The sequence below is a fragment of the Staurois parvus genome, unplaced genomic scaffold (genome assembly GCF_062004578.1).
Source record: "Staurois parvus isolate SC_StPar_1 unplaced genomic scaffold, SC_StPar_1.0 ptg000401l, whole genome shotgun sequence".
Classification (NCBI taxonomy): Eukaryota; Metazoa; Chordata; class Amphibia; order Anura; family Ranidae; genus Staurois; species Staurois parvus.
The window spans coordinates 1,858,567-1,877,363 of NW_028318197.1; positions in this window are offsets into that span (position 1 = coordinate 1,858,567).

The following is an 18,797-nucleotide window of genomic DNA, read 5'->3' on the forward strand; positions in this document are numbered from 1 at the left end:
CCCCCAATATGTGTATCTGTAGTAAATCCAAAAAAAGCAAAAATAGCGGCTCCTCAATTTATAATTTGTTCTCTGTTGTTGAAAATTTTTGGTAAAACCTGTACACCACAAAAAAATGTGTTAAGCAAATACTAAACCACTACCTAAACATAACCTAGTTTATCCTGACAAGAAGAAAGAAAAAAGAGCCCCAAAAATGTACCAAATGTTGAGCCTACAGCATTTATTCTGTTTTTATCACACAGTTATAAGATAACATCAATAAAGATCTGTATCATGTGCTAAGGACCATAGTGCACTAATTCTAATAAAACTGTGCTCAACCTAAATAACACAATTAGAGATGAGCGAATCGAACCAGGCGAACCGGAATTCGAGTCGAATTTCAGGAAATATTCGATTCGTGGCGAAACCGAAATTTTGCCTACTTCGGGTGCGCGAATCGAACATTTCCCGATCAGCCGGCAAAAGTGTCCCTGCAGTGAGCTCCGCTATTTCTGACAGTTCTCTGACAGAAGGAACACATGTTTAGCGGTTGAAACATTGTATCTATTAGTTTACATTTAGGATACAGATGTTTCAACCACTGTTCATGTGAAGAAGCTGTGAGAGAACTGTCAGAAATAGAGGAACTCTGCACATACACTTTTTGCCGGCTTGGAATTATTCTTCTTTTCATCCTACTTCTTCTTCTTCTTCATCTTCATCCTCAGAAGAAGAGGATGAGGATGAGGATGAAGAAGAAGAAGAAGAAGTAGGATGAAAAGAAGAATAATTCCAAGCCGGCAAAAAGTGTATGTGCAGAGTTCCTCTATTTCTGACAGTTCTCTCACAGCTTCTTCACATGTACAGCGGTTGAAACATCTGTATCCTAAATGGAAACTAATAGATACAATTTGTCCATTTATCCATTACTAATAGATACAATTTGTCCAAATGGATCCATTTATGGAAACAAATACATACAATGTTTCAACCGCTGCATGGAAGGACAGTCCCAGAACTGTCATTAATAGTCTATTTCTGACAGTTCCATGACATTCCCTCCATACAGCGGTTGAAACAGCTGTATGGAGTGAATGTCCCAGAACTTTCAGAAATAGACAGAAACTGTCACAGAACTGTCCTTCTTCTCATCCTTCTCCTTCTTCTCATCCTTCTTCTCATCCTTCTTCTCATCCTTCTCCTTCTTCTCATCCTTCTCCTTCTTCTCATCCTTCTCCTTCTCCTTCTTCTCATCCTTCTCCTTCTCCTTCTTCTCATCCTTCTCCTTCTTCTCATCCTTCTCCTTCTCCTTCTTCTCATCCTTCTCCTTCTCCTTCTTTTCATCCTTCTCCTTCTTCTCATCCTTCTCCTTCTCCTTCTTCTCATCCTTCTCCTTCTCCTTCTTCTCATCCTTCTCCTTCTCCTTCTTCTCATCCTTCTCCTTCTCCATCTTCTCATCCTTCTCCTTCTTCTCATCCTTCTCCTTCTCCTTCTTCTCATCCTTCTCCTTCTCCATCTTCTCATCCTTCTCCTTTTCCTTCTTCTCATCCTTCTCCTTCTGCTTCTCCTTCTCCTTCTCCTTCTCCTTCTTCTCATCCTTCTCCTTCTTCTCATCCTTCTCCTTCTTCTCATCCTTCTCCTTCTCCTTCTTCTCATCCTTCTCCTTCTTCTCATCCTTCTCCTTCTTCTCATCCTTCTCCTTCTTCTCATCCTTCTCCTTCTCCTCATCCTTCTCCTTCTTCTCATCCTTCTCCTTCTTCTCATCCTTCTCCTTCTCCTTCTTCTCATCCTTCTCCTTCTCCATCTTCTCATCCTTCTCCTTCTCCTTCTTCTCATCCTTCTCCTTCTTCTCATCCTTCTCCTTCTCCTTCTTCTCATCCTTCTCCTTCTTCTCATCCTTCTCCTTCTCCTCATCCTTCTCCTTCTTCTCATCCTTCTCCTTCTCCTTCTTCTCATCCTTCTCCTTCTCCTTCTTCTCATCCTTCTCCTTCTTCTCATCCTTCTCCTTCTTCTCATCCTTCTCCTTCTCCTTCTCCTTCTCTTTCCTCATCTCCAAGGGCATTTAAATTAAAGGTACAGTGTTCTGCACTAATTTAAAGGCTCTCTGAAGCCTAGAAACCCTTTTTATAAGTCATCTTCGTAGCGAAGAAATTCGCATCGAATCGAATTTCACACTGGAATTCGCCGAATCAGCCGAATCGAATTTTTGAGAAATTCGCTCATCTCTAAACACAATACATCCCAAAGAGTGTGAGTTAAACAATGGCTGCAGCTTCTACGAAGAGTACTGACCTTCTTAAATGTACAAATATCGATAGGTAAGCCCTGCCTTATTAGATATTCAAAAGCATTAAATGCAACAAAATTGTGTATACAATATCACCATTAACAGTCCATAAAGCTGGTGCAATAGTCTATATATATATATATATATATATATATATATATATACACTGTATATATATATATATATATATATATATATATATATATATATATATATATATAGTCTCCATGCACCACAGGCTCTAACATCTGAAAACGCCCGGAGGGAAGGGCGAAACGTGTACGTGGAAGCCGTGGTGACGTCATAGTTGGCCAGTGGAACGCATGGCAGTGCGCCACTTCGGGTCCGGCTTTTATGCTTGGATTAATTTCTTTTATGTAACCTATACTGCTCATTCTTGTAACAATAAATGGAATTACACTATATGGCCCCTTTCCTTTAATTTCCACACACGAGCATCCATTTCCTGTGACTGCAGAACCAGGACACCCTGGTATATGAAGAGTTTGTCCAAGTCAAGGAGGACGACAGGCTCCAGCAGAGCCGGAATTTTCTATTAAGCGTAATAGACTCCTATTTAACTTTAAAAGTCCACTGAAGTCGGTGAGTGAGTGGGACCACTGGTGGGGAGCACAGCATGTGAAATGGCAATATTTTTATGAAGAGTAGCACACTGGCACTGATATAGAGCTTGCACTGTTGTACCAGCTTTATGGACTGTTAATAGTGATATTGCATACACAATTTTGTTGCATTTAATGCTTTGAATATCTAATAAGGCAGCACTTACCTACCAATATTTGCACATATAAGACAACACCCCTCTTGCATAGCATATCATTTCTAAATTAACTTTTATAAAAAAAAAAATAATAAATTACCAGATCAGGAGTCTGAAGTCACTCCAAGCAATATTTTGAAATTTAATTAAAGCTCCCTTGTTGTAAGAAGTCAGTTGTTCTACATTCAAGTTCAAATTAACCATCGATATCCATTCTCCCACTGTCCGTATGCATAGAAAAATTCACTTCCGTACAATTAAATTTCTAGAGAGGAATAATGTTCTACTAATCCCCAGTCTTAATTATATTTGACTTTTTAAAATATCTAAGAGCCCCAGAATACATACAGTATCTCACAGAAGTACCTAAAATTTTTGCAAATATTTTATTATATCTTTTCATGTGACAATGACACTTTGCTACAATGTAAAGTAGTGAATGTACAGCTTTTAGAACAGTGTAAATTTGCTGTCCCCTCAAAATAACTCAACACACAGCCTTTAATGTCTAAACCACTGGCAACAAAAGTGAGTACACCCCTAAGTGAAAATGTCCAAATTGGGCCCAAAGTGTCAATATTTTGTGTGGCCACCATTAATTTCCAGCACTGCCTTAACTTTCCTGGGCATGGAGTTCACCAGAGCTTCAAAGGTTCCCACTGGAGTCCTCTTATACTCCTCCATGATGACATCATAGAGCTGGTGGAAATTAGAGACCTTGTGCTCCTCCGCCTTCCGTTTGAGGATGCCCCACAGATACTCAATGGGGTTTAAGTTTGGAGACATGCTTGGCCAGTCCATCACCTTTACCCTCAACTTCTTTAGCAAGGCAGTGGTTGTCTTGGAGGTGTGTTTGGGGGTCATTATCATGTTGAAATACTGCCCTGCGGCGCAGTCTCCGAAGGGAGGGGATCATGCTCTGCTTCAGTATGTCACAGTATATGTTGACATTCATGGTTAGAACATGCTAAAAATACAGGCTCTTTGGGAGAAGGCTGTGAGGACTCTGAATCTGAATCAGAGTCAGCAATAGAGGCCGAAGGCACACTTAGAGGTGGAGATCCAGTAGAGTTAGAACTGGAGTTCGTCATAGATAGTGCTGGAGGTCAATTAGTGTCCGTTCACATATATGCGGCTTGGATGCGATTTGAACCGCATCCAATCCGCATGACATGTGAAATAACATTGCTTCCCATGGTGTCTGTTCACATATGTTCGGTGCACTTCCGGTGCAGATTCAGTGCAAAGAGTCATGTCCAATTTCTGAGCAGTGTGGTCTGGTTCCGGAGCAGATTACAGGCTATTGACTTCTATGGGAACTGTTTCGAAACCTGATATGTGTGAACAGGATAAAATCCTGAGTTGATCCTGTCCTAAACCTGATGTAAACCTATCCTGAACTGGTGAACAGATGCTGTGTCAATTAGCTGTGAAACCGGAGCTTCAATCAGCACTGCACATGTGTGATTCAGCACTTAGAGCTTTTAATAACAAACATGTCATACTTACCTGCTCTGTGCAAGACTTTGCATAGCGCAGCCCCGATCTGCTTTTAACCTCCCTAGCAGTATGATTATTTCAGATTTTTGGTGCTGAAAGCGATACCATTTTTTTGCATGGAAATATGTCTTTTTTTATTGTAGGCCTGTAATTTAGGAATAACTCACTGAAATCTGTCCAAACAAGAGTCTAGTAAACATTCCGGATATGATAAAACTTGAAACACAAAATCATAAATTATAATTTAATAAATAATCATAAAAAATAATAATAATAATAAATTTAATTCAATAATATAATCAAACCAAAAACACTGAAATTTGAAATATAGCGCAAGTTCGCACATCGCTGAGCAAAGTTGCAGAATCGTTTTCAGTGTCTGATGACGAATTTCCCCACGAATCATTATCACTCAATTCTGCAAGTGGTTCTGATTTACTATCGCTGTTCTCTAGTTGGTCTAAAACCGATTTTGACATAAAGGGACGCTTTTTGGAGGCCATGGACTTTTCTAAGTTTCAGGCAGAAAGAACAATCAAAATGCAGGCAGGGCACAGGACAAAGCAGTAGGGACAAAATGTATGTGAAATGGTTTGAAACAGCAATGTTTTACTATGTAATAATCGTTTTAAAAAAATTAAATTTTTTTTCATTTTCAAATTTGCCGCTGGCTCCGGCGTCCGTACGTCCCGACGTCACAGGGACCAGAACACGGAAGCCGGATGCCGCCATCGGCCGGAGGAGATGGCCGGGGATGCTGTAGGGGACGCATCGCCGGAGCGAAGGACGAGGTAAGCGCTGCAGGGGATCCCTGTGCAACGCTGCATGGTAAGCCCGAGTGTATCTCAGGGTTACCGCTTTTGGTACTGAACTCTACCCCAAGCTACACTCGGGAATACCGCTAAGGAGGTTAATTGGGTCCCCTGCAAAAGATTCTGGCTCCTCCCCCTTGACCAGTGCCCCCTATAACAAGCTGCTTGTTATGGGGGCACTGGTTTGTGCTCGCTCCCGAGTCCCACTCTATCCATCCATAAGACACAAAGAGCCACGGCCCAGCCTGGCCCCCGCTCTCTCCTCTTTGGTTCACTGGCTGTGATTGTCAGCGGTGGGAGTCAATGGCTCCTGCTGCTGTGTCTCAGCCAATGAGGAGAGAGAGACCCAGGACAGCTGAGGCACCCATACACATTGCTGGATTGAGAGGGGCATAGGTAAGTATTAGAGGGACTGTGGGGAGAGCAACAAGCAGAAGGTTAAAAAAACCTTCAGCCTTTACAACCACTTTAACTTTGCACAAAGTGGGTAGTAAAGGTCTTGTGGAAATATAGGAGGTCTTCTATTTAGCTTCACACTGTGAAGCTAAATAGAACTCTGAAAAGGTTGACCCCATGGTAACGGGGGTCCCAAAATTTAAGTCACAGGTGTCAATTACTTCTGGAGATATCAATAAATCACTCCTAGCAACAACGCTGGAGTTAGACATGTGCACGCTGAAAATGTTTGTTTCGTTTTAGTTTGGATACATTAGTTAATTGAAGACTTTTGATTTGTCATATTTGTTATGTTGAACCAATTCATTTTCAAAATTTGTTTTGTATGTTTACCATTCTTTTTGTATATTCATTGTTCTGGGTGGATTTGAACAATTTTGCAGAAGATTGCTATACATGCAATATACTGTACATCAACTGGGCAGCTTCGAAATGGACGGATTCAATATTTTCGGACCACGAAGAGAAATGGCATGAACTGACTGGACAATATTGCTTCCGATATAACTAATGGAATGAAATTCGGATCCATTGGTTATCCAGATCAGAATTAGCAAACAAATTTGAAAGTTGAATTCATGTCACCATGGGCTCAAACTATTATTGCATCATGTGATATCATCCGAATGAAACAAATGCATTCATTAACTTCCTTACAAATGTCTTTGGGATTCGTTGCCATTCAGTTCTGTGTCTATTTAGAGATTCAGATACAACCGAATCTCCGAAAATGAAACTTTCAACCAAACACAGAAACAAAACAAAACAAATTGTACATGTCTAGCTGCAGTATGAGCTCACATTTTGCTGCAGGAGTGTCTTGCAATCCTAGAACTTTCTTCCAGTATAGATGAAAGCCTTGCACTAGGCTTCAATGGGTAAGTTGTGAAGGCTAAAAGCAGTTTACCTACTTCAATACCTGTATATTTCATTTCCCCAAAATTGTGGCAAAAAATTAGATTAACTTGGGGTGTCTACTTTGCACAAAGGTATCGTTTTTGGGGAGTTCCTACTGTTTTTGATGTTTTACAGAAAGTAAGGGAAACTGGTGTTTTTTACAATTGTAGTCTTTTTTAATATATATAGTAAAAAAAAGGTTCTTAAATACATAAAGATATACATTTCTAAACTGAAAAATGGCCTGGAATGGAAGCGGGTGTAACATGCTGGTACTGAGGTGGATAAAAGCATCTCCTAAGTATGTAATTTCAATGTCCCCCTCAAAGTCACATTAAAAGGAGGACCCTCTTCTTGCTTAATTGTATTTTGTAAAATTTATTTTTCATTGGTGCATGTCAATCAAGGTAGTGCCGAGCTCCACTTGCCATTTTTTGGCAATTCTTTGCCTATTAACCTTAAAAATGGTAAAAATATGATTTTGCCTTCCATAGGCTTCAATGAAGTTTGGATCTAAAGGATTAGACCACCTTTATAAAAAAAATAGGCATCTGGGGCAGGCTGCACTCTGCACAATTATTTTTCAAAATCTGATTAATTTAGCCCTACGGAAGGGTGTTCAAGGACTGCATTGGGTATTGCTTTTTAAAGTGAACTAACTCTTTAAAGTGGAGTTCTGCTCCCCCCCAAAAAAAATTAAAAGTCAGCAGCTACAAATACTGTAGCTGCTGACTTTTAATATTAGGGCACTTACCTGTCCAGGTATCCAGCGGTGTCCTCACCCCCAGCAGATTCATCAATCGGCTATCGGGTGCTAGCGCCACTATTTTGATTAAGGGAAACTGCCAGTGAAGCTTCACAGCCGATTCCTTACTGTGCACGCTCAAAGCATGCTGCACTTTGCGCATGACGAATTTTCTGGGACCTGTGAAATGTCCCAGAGGGCTGAGGGAGGAAGGAGGGGGGCCGAACATTCAGCTCCGTTTGCAGTGGTGAACTGAGCCAGAAGTGGGAGCAGGTACCTGTCAAAACCAGGTACCTCCCCCCCCCCTCGAAAGGTGCCAAATGTGGCAGCAGAGGGGGTGAGGAGGCAGATAAGTGGATTTTCATCTTTAAGCTTTCAATTTTTTAAATTTACAATGGTTTTGATGAACTGGCCTAATCGAAACACATTTGCTCATCTCTGATATGCACAACAACAAACCAGAAGCCTAGACTTGATGATGGCAGATAAAGACTCCCAGTATGTGTCTCTACCACTCCATTCCTATGATACCGCTCCGTAAATTCTAAAACAGTTTAAATAGGTAAGTCTGTTCCTCATATTTCATTGTTGTGTATATGTACATTGCTCAAAAAAATTAAAGGAACACTTTTTAATCAGAGTATAGCATCAAGTCAATTAAACTCCTGGGATATCGATCTGGTCAGTTAAGTAGCAGAGGGGGCTGTTAAACAGTTTCAGCTGCTTTGGTGTTAATGAGGTTGCATGGGCAGTCCAATTCCTCAAGGATGGCACATCAATACGTGCCATTGCCAGAAGGTTTGCTGTCTCCCAGCACAGTCACAAGAGCATGGAAGAGATTCCAGGAGACAGGCAGTTACTCTAGGAGAGCTGGACAGGGCCGTAGAAGTTCCTTAACCCATCAGCAGGACCCGTATCTGCTCCGTTATGCAAGAAGGAACAGGATGAGCAATATCAGAGTCCTACAAAATTACCTCCAGCAGGACACTGGTGTGAATGTCTCTAACCAAACAATCAGAAACAGACTGAAGGAGAGTGGCCTGAGTGCCCAACGTCCTCTAGTGGGCCCTGTGCTCACTGCCCGACACCATAGAACTCAATTGGCATTTGCCATTGAACACCAGAATTGGCAGGTTCGCCACTGGCACCCTGTGCTTTTCACAGATGAGATCAGGTTCACCCTGAGCACATGTGACAGAAGTGAAAGGGTCTGGAGAAACTGTGGAGAAATTATGCATTCTGTAACAGCATTCAGCATAACCGTTTTGGTGGTGGGTCAGTGATGGTCTGGGGAGGCATATCCATGGAGGGACTCACAGACCTCTACAGGCTAGACAATGGCACCCTGACTGCCATTAGGTATTGGGATGAAATCCTTGGACCCATTAGCAGACCCTACGCTGGTGCAGTGGGTCCTGGGTTCCTCCTGGTGTACGACAATGTCCGGCCTCATGTGGTGAGAGTATGCGGGCAATCCAATAGAACACTTCTGGGATATCATGTTTGAGTCCATCTGACATTGCCAGGTTGCACTTCAGACTGTCCAGGAGCTCAGTGATGCCCTGGTCCAGATCTGGGAGGAAATACCCCAGAACACCATCTGTCGTCTCATTAGGAGCATGCCCCAATGTTGGCAGGCATGCATACAAGCATGAGGGGACCTTACAAAGTACTCAGCACCATTTTGAGTTGCTGCAATGAAATTTCAGCAAAATGGACTAGCCTGCTGCATCATTTTTTCACTTTGATTTTTGGAGTGTCTTTAAATTCAGTTCTCTGTAGGTTGATCATTTTCATTTCCATCAAACGATGGAGCATACATAGGTTCCTAACACATTACTCAGTCCATATCAGTATAGATATCCAGCATGAAATTTTTCCCCATTGAGATCTGATGTGTTTTCAAAGTGCTCCTTTACTTTTTTTGAGCAGTATATATATGTATATATATATATATATATATATATATATATATATATATATATATATATATATACATCTCAGGATGGGAGTTCAGATAGATTAGGTTTAAAGTGGTACTAAACCGGGAATCCTGCATTCACTATGGTCTCCCACAGAACACGGAAGTGCAATTATTTTAGTAAATATAAACTGCCAAATACCTTTTCTCAACAGCAGTTAGAGCAGTCTTGTGGCTTCTATTGTGTCCAGCCCAGCACTAGCTAAAGCTTGTAGGAGGAGTTTTCTTTCTGCTCTAGGAGGATGGAAATCCCCTGACCTCTGTCTGGACAGTGTTGATTGGCCCTGTGCTGATCACATGCACTCTCCCAAGAAAAATAAAAATCTCTCTAGCAATATACACCAAACTAAGCATGTGCATGGCTACGGTTCAGTCTGGAGATAAGTGGTGGTCGCTTGAAAAAGGGGAGGAACAGAGAAGAAAGGACAAAACAGCCTTTTTACACAATGTGCCATGGCAGTGGAGCTTCACATATGCAGTAAAACCTCTGTATTTAACCCCTGTTTTAACACAGAATCCCATACTTGCTTGGTAAGAGCTGGGTAATTTTTAATAATTAATAATGAATAATAATATTAGAGTTCCACATGCCTCCTGTTTCCCAAAAAAATGTTGTCGAATGATAACACGTCTACTGTCAATTATTACTGAGGCAGGTATTTTCCCTATTACTTACTCAGTGATGATATTAGCTTTTCTAGTTTGTGCCAGGTGTGACACCTTACAGTGTGTAGACCTTTTTGAAAAGGAGGAACACTTATTATGCGAGTTATATGATACATATTTGCATTCTAAAGAAACTTTAATTGTAACTGTAGGCAACTGCTGTGCTTTAAAGTAATTTTTCAGCTACAGGCTGGTAGCATGGAACACAGCTCTTAACACCTTCACGCCGAGCGTACGAAAATCTCTTCTTGCAATCTGGACCTTTCCAATCATGTGATCGCCATGACAGCCAATCACGGCAGTCACATGACCCTAAACTCCGCCCCACTTCCCGGTGTCAGAAACCCCATAAAGGTCCGGGAGGCACCATGCAAAGGGGTTAATAGAAGAACTGGCTGTCACTTTAAGCAGGCTGTAATCAGTCTTAAGCAAATAATATTGTCAGAACAAAAAAAATATTAAAAACCGACTATCCCTTTTAGTCAGGTAAATTTTACAAATCATTATTATATCGAATTTCTAATTTTAGCCAGAATATAGAGCTTTAGCACCTTTCTGCATGCTTTCTCTGTCTGGCTTGGTCTTTTGTTGTCCTTACAGTTTAATAGTGAATCAGTCAGAGAAAGCAATATTCTTCACTATCACACTTACTTATGTGAACTGAATCAACTTGTGGCAAAAATTGTTAACTCTGAGGGGTTGATTTACTAAAGGCACATAGACTTGGCACTTTGCAAGGTACAGTTGCACTATGCAAGTGCAGTTGCTCCAGAGCTTAGTAAATGAGGTAAAGCTTCACTTTTTAAAGTATTTGAACACCTGAGAAAATCAGTGTTAATATTTGGTACAGAAGCCTTTGTTTGCAATTACAGAGGTCAAACGTTTCCTGTAGTTCTTGACCAGGTTTGCACAGACTGCAACAGGGATTTTGGCCCACTTCTCCACACAGATCTCCTCTAGATCTCAGGTTTCGGGGCTGTCGCTGAGCAACACGGTGTTTCAGCTCCCTCCAAGGATGTTCTATTGGATTTAGGTCTGGAGACTGGCTAGGCCACTCCAGAACCTTGATATGCTTCTTACGGAGTCACTCCTTGGTTATCCTGGCTGTGTGCTGTGTTGTCATGTTGGAAGACCCAGCCACGACCCATCTTCAATGCTCTGACTGAGGGAAGGATGTTGTTGCTCAAAATCTCACCATAAATGGCCCCATTCATCCTCTCCTTAATACAGTGCAGTTGTCCTGTCCCCTTTGCAGAAAAGCACCCCCAAAGCATGATATTACCACCCCCATGCTTCACAGTAGGGATAATGTTCTTGGGATGCAACTCATCCTTCTTTTTCCTCCAAACACGACGAGTGAAGTTTAGACCAAAAGGTTCTATCTGACCACATGACTTTCTCCCATGCCTCCTCTGGATCATCCAGATGGTCATTGGCAAACTTCAAACGGGCCTGGACATGTGATGACTTGAGCAGGGGAACCTTCCGTGCAATGCATGATTTTAAACCATGACGGCGTAGTGTTCTACCGACAGTGACCTTTGAAACTGTGGTCCCAGCTCTCTTAATTTCATTGACCAGCTCCTCCCATGTAGTTCTGGGCTGATTCGTCATCTTTCTTATCATCAAGGATACCTCATGAGGTGAGATCTTGCATGGAGCCCCAGTCCGAAGGAGACTGACAGTCGTCTTTAGCCTCTTCCATTTTCTAACAATTGCTCCAACAGTTGATCTATTTTCACCAAGCTGCTTGGCAATTGCCCCGTAGCCCTTTACAGCCTTGTGGAGGTCCACAATTTTGTCTCTGGTGTGTTTTGACAGCTCTTTGGTCTTGCCCATGGTAGTAGTTGGTGTCTGACTGACAGTGGGGTTGACAGGTGTGTTTAAAGAGCTCAGACAGGTGCTACTAAGTTAGATTAATGAGTGGAGTAGAGGTGGACTTTTAAAGGCACAGTAACAGGTCTTTGAGAGCCAGAATTCTTGCTGTTTATTAGGTGTTCAAATACTTATGTTCAGCAGTGCAAGACAAATAAATTCTTTAAAAATCATACAATGTGATTTCCTGAATTTTTTTTTTAAATTCTGTCTCTCAGAGTGGGAATGCACCTACAATGTGAATTTCAGACCCCTTCATGATTTTTAAGTGGGAGAACTTGCAAAATCGCAGGGTGTTCAAATACTTCTGCTCCTCACTGTATATTGGCTACATCTTTTTCTGTAAATACATTTATTGCACCATTTTGACCTTTTTAGTAATAAATCTTATTTTCTGAAAAGTGTTGAACTGTTTCTAAAGCTCTTAAATGCAAACTAAGAATCCCTGTCTCTGAAGAGCACTACTGTGTGTTTTAAAACTTCTGTATATGTCTGCCTGCGGTGACAGTGTGTATACAGACACTTATTCAAACATCATAGTGTTATTGCTATTATTGGCGAGTTTCCTCCTTTTCTCTACAAAAAGGCGGTGGTGGCAGTGTGAAGGGTTAATTGCGTAATTAACCTGACCCAGTAACAATTGCTCTCAGGCTGCAGGTACATAGATTTTGGTCCATTAGCTGGAAAATCTTTGTGCAGGGTGCAGCTGATCGTGGTATTGTTACGCACGTGACAGTGCGGATATAGATTGGCTAGTCCTTCGGTCATCAGTTGGTGAGAAGGGCTGGGGGTCTGACGTTGCGATCCTCACAATAGTCACCCTACCACCCTCTGAGTTCTTCTTTTCCCTGCCCTAGAGCCATGTGGATTGCTGAAGCTTGTCTTTCTCCATGTGAAACTGATACTTATGGATCATAAACACTGACAAAAGCTTCACGGTCACAGTCTGGCCATGGCAACCCAGGTTAATGAAAACAGGCGTACTTTAAATATGAAACAAGGTAAATATTTTATAATTCAACAGACCACGTCCAGCACAACTGACTACTCTAAGGTTGTATACTGTGGGGATGCACTCTAATTTTTGCAGTTTATCATCATGTTGTAAATTCATTGGAGACAGGTAGCATTAACTAGAAATAAATGCTTCCGTTACTTTAGTATTCTCTGGGCATAGCATGATGGAAAATTTAATAATTCATGAATTTTACAAGGAAATCCCTGCTCCCTGCAGGTAGCAGATACATCATTCAACACCCTACGAGCCAGAAGAGTGGTAAGTACCTTTAAGATACAAGTGTGAAATAATCTGAATCAGGGGCAGACTGACAACTCATGGGGCCCTCGGGCAATAGGGATCATGGGGCCCCTGTGTCCTTGCCCACACTCAAAACACACCCAAAAAAGCCTATAAAAGGTACCTGGGGTATTTGATGGGACCCCCTTCTGACCCCGGGCCCCCGGGCCCTCGGGCAGTGCAATCTGAATGCTATGCACATGAGAACAGGTGGAAGAAAAATTATAATTTTAATGTGTGCATGTTATTTTGCAATGATTCATTTACATGCATTTTAACCAGCAGTGAGCAGCTTCTGCAAATTAAGGTTTTACCTAATGTAGAAATGGCGTTGTCACCTTTATGTGAACACTCCCCAAGCATTGCCATGTCCTGTAATCCAGCATAGCCAGTTCATACCTTCGGATTATGAAATAGGGTAAGGGTTAAAAGATTAAAAAATCTCCATACTCAGTAAGTGATTAAATCTTGTGCAGTTCAGTGTACATTCTCAGTTTGATCCAAATTAAAAGGTATGCGCTAATAACAAACTTATACAAAAGTGTATGTCATCATCCAAAAAACATTAGTGTTTTAAATAAATTATAGTGTCCAAACATAAATTAGTGTCCAAAAAATATATATATCTTCAGTGACTTGAACCAATTGTGAGAAATCCACCACCAAAGGAGATTAAATAAACTCACCAGAGCTAATGGCTGGGCAGATTATAAACCAGCAACAGCGCTTGTGCTCTGGGAGCAATGAACCCGATGTCCAAATAGATATGGTGATGTTTCAGATACTTCCAGATAATAATCACAGCCAAACAACTTTGCAGCCCAAGCTCTTATGATGAACTTCTCCACTCTTTCTCATACCTCCATGAGAGCATGCAGTACACTCAGGGACAAAAAAGAGAACATAATGGTGCAATATGTTTTTTTCATTTATCTCTTTAATAAAAAAGGTATAAGGAAACTCACAAACAAGGTGTCCAACAGACACCAGCTTCAATCGCAAAAAAGGGTTGAGATACAGTTAACGCTCACCGCAGATCTCTCCCATACAGCACAGACCAGCAAGGCTCTCTAACGTCCACATCAAATAGGCTACGCCCAACCGGTTTCGTCACACCGACGTCATCAAGGGGCCCTTGATGACGTCGGTGTGACGAAACCGGTTGGGCGTAGCCTATTTGATGTGGACGTTAGAGAGCCTTGCTGGTCTGTGCTGTATGGGAGAGATCTGCGGTGAGCGTTAACTGTATCTCAACCCTTTTTTGCGATTGAAGCTGGTGTCTGTTGGACACCTTGTTTGTGAGTTTCCTTATACCTTTTTTATTAAAGAGATAAATGAAAAAACGTATTGCACCATTATGTTCTCTTTTTTGTCCCTGAGTGTACTGCATGCTCTCATGGAGGTATGAGAAAGAGTGGAGAAGTTCATCATAAGAGCTTGGGCTGCAAAGTTGTTTGGCTGTGATTATTATCTGGAAGTATCTGAAACATCACCATATCTATTTGGACATCGGGTTCATTGCTCCCAGAGCACAAGCGCTGTTGCTGGTTTATAATCTGACCAGCCATTAGCTCTGGTGAGTTTATTTAATCTCCTTTGGTGGTGGATTTCTCACAATTGGTTCAAGTCACTGAAGATATATTTTTTTTTTTGGACACTATAATTTATTTAAAACACTAATGTTTTTTGGATGATGACATACACTTTTGTATAAGTTTGTTATTAGCGCATACCTTTTAATTTGGATTATTGTTGCCAAAATTTATTTTGGGTGGGATATGCTGCTGACACTTTGGTGTTTTTTGTAAGTGGCGCTTTTTTCTTTTTTAATTTGGTATTCTCAGTTTGATGGCTGAATGAATGAACTCATATGTGTATCAAAATGGCTAAATACCCAAGGAACTGGAAGAGGTTGGGGAGAAAATGTTGGTGTTGATGGTCTTGCAGTCTTCACATCACTTGAACAGAGGTGATTATTTGCAGATTTTAGTTGTGTTAGTCACTTATGTAAAGTTCATCTCAATCTACTTCAGTTTTTCACACCTGTAAAACCCCAAGAGACTGGAACAATTTTATATTTCTGCTATCAACCTGTTTATCAGGCAATACCTTTGTCATTAGGTTGTCACTTAACCCACATCACAGAAAACTATCAATACATGTTGTATTACATGTTGTTCATACTCACTCAGTCACTATGGGATTTTTTTTCTTTATTCTGCAAAAAACCTGGTTGATCCTGTTGCTCTCTATCTGCATCTTCTGTCCATGTCCCCAATTCAGCTAGAAGTTTTGCAGCTGTAGAGGCAACTCTGCACATGCTCAGTTTTCAGTGAGTTTCTATGTTGATTTCCTCCCTATCACATCTGAGCAGCCCATGTGACTACAGAGTCACACATGTGGGCGTATACACAGTGGTAAATGACAGCCCTCTCCCTCCCTCTTCCTCCATGCCCACTAGCCAGCTAAACACAATGGGGGGGGGATATTACATGTTGATTAATGGAGGAATTACCTCCCTCTTATTCTAAGACACACCATGTTATTTTCACAAAAAAATAAAGATTTGATTTCAAATATATATTTGTATGACAATTTAAAACAGTTTATTGATTTTATTTATTTTTAATCAGTATTCCAAAGGCTGTGTTTTTTTTTAATGTTAAACATTAAAGAAGCTCCTCCCTGCTTATGTTTCCCTGCAGACAGGCTGGATAAGAGCTGGGTCAGACTATTTTACTAGACTATTTTGTTCCCTAAGCTAGACCAGCTACTTGCCCCGCCCTCCCCCCCAACAAAAAAGAAATTATTAAATCAACAAAGCATAAAACAGATACATTTCTTTAAAATGTTCTATTAATTTGCAAACATAAGTGCCATAAGATGCCACCAGCACCAATATTAAAGACAAAATCAGTGTCACAGATGGACTGAGGACTGTGGCTGGCAGTGGCAGGGTCGCAGTTGCAGTGAATTGAGGATGATGGATCCACACTCTGGCAGATCCCAGGGTGGAATTTCCAAGACAATGGAGGGGAGATAAAATGCTGTGACGGCAGGTAGTCCAACCCACACAAACACACAGAACACCTGAACTGATCGATCCCACACAGTGACAGATCTGACAAAACACCCCACCACCAACACTGACAAAGATCAGCAGGCCCAGCAGGCACTAGAAGAGCAGGCTGTGGGAACGTGATGATGTCATCACTCACTGACACATTGCACATGTGATGGATGGGCAACCAGGTCACACTCACACAGACGTGAGACATCAGAGTTAGACATTACCTTCCTCCACAAGCCGAGCTCTGCCTCCACTGGTGAATGGGAAGAGAAGGGCTGGAACTCCACAGTGATCAGCAGCCAGCAGCTGGCTTGCAGTAAGGGACTGTGTCTGAGAGGAACACTGGAAGGAGTGGCAGCTCAACTGCCACACTGGCCCCAGACACCAGGCATCTTCCTCTGTCCTTCCTTCCTTCCCTCTGCTGCCCCACCCCTCAGCTGAAGGATCATTCATGACGTGGTTGCGTCCCACACAGAGAGAGTGCTGGCCTGTGTTGCGCCCTAGGTGGCAGTGCACCCTAGGCAGCTGCCTAGTTTGCCTAGTGGAAACACTAGCTCTGGTGACAGCAGTATATCAATTAAGAAAAAGGCACTTAGATTTTTTTTTAACTAAAATAATTACAGTGCCATCATCCACATACAGAAATAGATGGGATAATGTAAATTAAACAGTGTGTGTTTAGTATCACTTTAATCAAGATAAATTAATACATACACTGTTTTTGGCAAGAGCAAGGATTTCTTTTTGTGATAACTTCTTGCAAACATGATTTTAATGCAATCTGTAGACAAAAGTAACAAAAAAAAATAGAATGCATTTTTTTTCTTTTTTGCCAATTTTTAATCTAAAATTAATTAGCGTTACTGCAGATAAAAAGTAAATTTTATTAGAAGAGAAAAAAGGAGTTAACTGGGGCTGTTTAGGATAAATTAACCGTTAATAGGGGGTTAAATAGAGATACATGTTATTTGTTGCTTTAACTGACATCATACGCAGATCAAAGCTCATCTATTTGATCTGTAGATGAATGAAACAGAGTAAATACAAAGTAACAATGTTGTCTGTATCTCTTTTTTCACATTAGATGGTCCTTTTTTTAGACATCAGCAGCTTAACACAACAAATACCAACTTACATTTTAGGAGCCAGAAATTGCCAGCAAGAGGGAGTTGGAGGGGGACACAGCAGCGGAACAGTGTACTATACATTCCCTCTGTACTTAGATGTAGGGGTTTTTTTTGGGGGGGGGGGGGAGCATACAGTGTCCTCAACTGGTTAGGTAAATCAAAAAGGTATGTGAAGTAGTTACCTTCTTTGTTCCTGTTCCTTGTTTGCAATTACAGTGCACATCACAATGTAACTAAACAAATTACATTTACATCAAATACCAATCATTACTGCTCAGAAAATTAAGCGATAAAAAACCCCAAAAGAATTAAAAACATTTAGCCCGGGTTCACATATACACGGTGCGGTACATCGCATGTGATTCCCACAGAAACCGCATTCTTGTGCAAATCCCATGCTATTTGTGTGCGGTGCGATTGGGGCCATACATTTTGTGCAGGACCCTTTTTTTGGTCCGTACTAGAATCGGACCTCATGGGTATTCACACCTATGCAATCCGATTCTGCACATCGCACCACGTTTTGTGGACTGATTTCGGGGTGTTGTTAACTTAACATACACACATGCAGCGGTTCACATGAACGGGGTGCAAGTCTGATGCAGTGCAGAATTCGCAAGAAAACGCTGCGAATTCTGGACCGCATCAGTGTGAACCCAAGCTTAAAGTCAAGGTTAATAAAACCTGAATAATGTAAATGTATAAATTACTATAACATAAAGAAATCTTCAATATTATTACAAAATTGAACATCACAGCATTACCCTTCTTAAGGTGTATAGTCAAAAAGTTTTTTTGCATTTTGTATGGAGTATGAAGGGAGGAAAACCATATTGGCTATTTATTTCTGTCTATGTCCCAACTTGGGAGTTTTTTCTTTACTTCCTGGCCAGAGGATGCAACAGGAAATGATAGGAAATCGCACAGAAATCAGGGAAATCCCCATCAAAGACAGTTGTAACTGAAACAGATGACCCTATTATAAAGATTTAATCTCACCTCGGCTCTGGTGATTTTGTCATTTTGGATTTCCCTTTGCTTTCTGTTATTGTAAAAACATATCCATTTTTGTTGTTTATTACATTATACTTATAGCATGTCTCTAAAGATACTGCATTTACTGTATGCCTAAAAGGTCTGGGCTTAGTGATGCATTATTAATTACAAGTTTTTTCATGTGCCAACCAGGATGTTAATCAGTAAAGAAACAGTAATGTGAACTAATTCTAAATGGCATAGAACAGATGTCATTGCAGTTATAAGTATAAAATACAAATCTAACAAAAGAAAGAATAAAGGAAGAGTGATGAAAATGGGA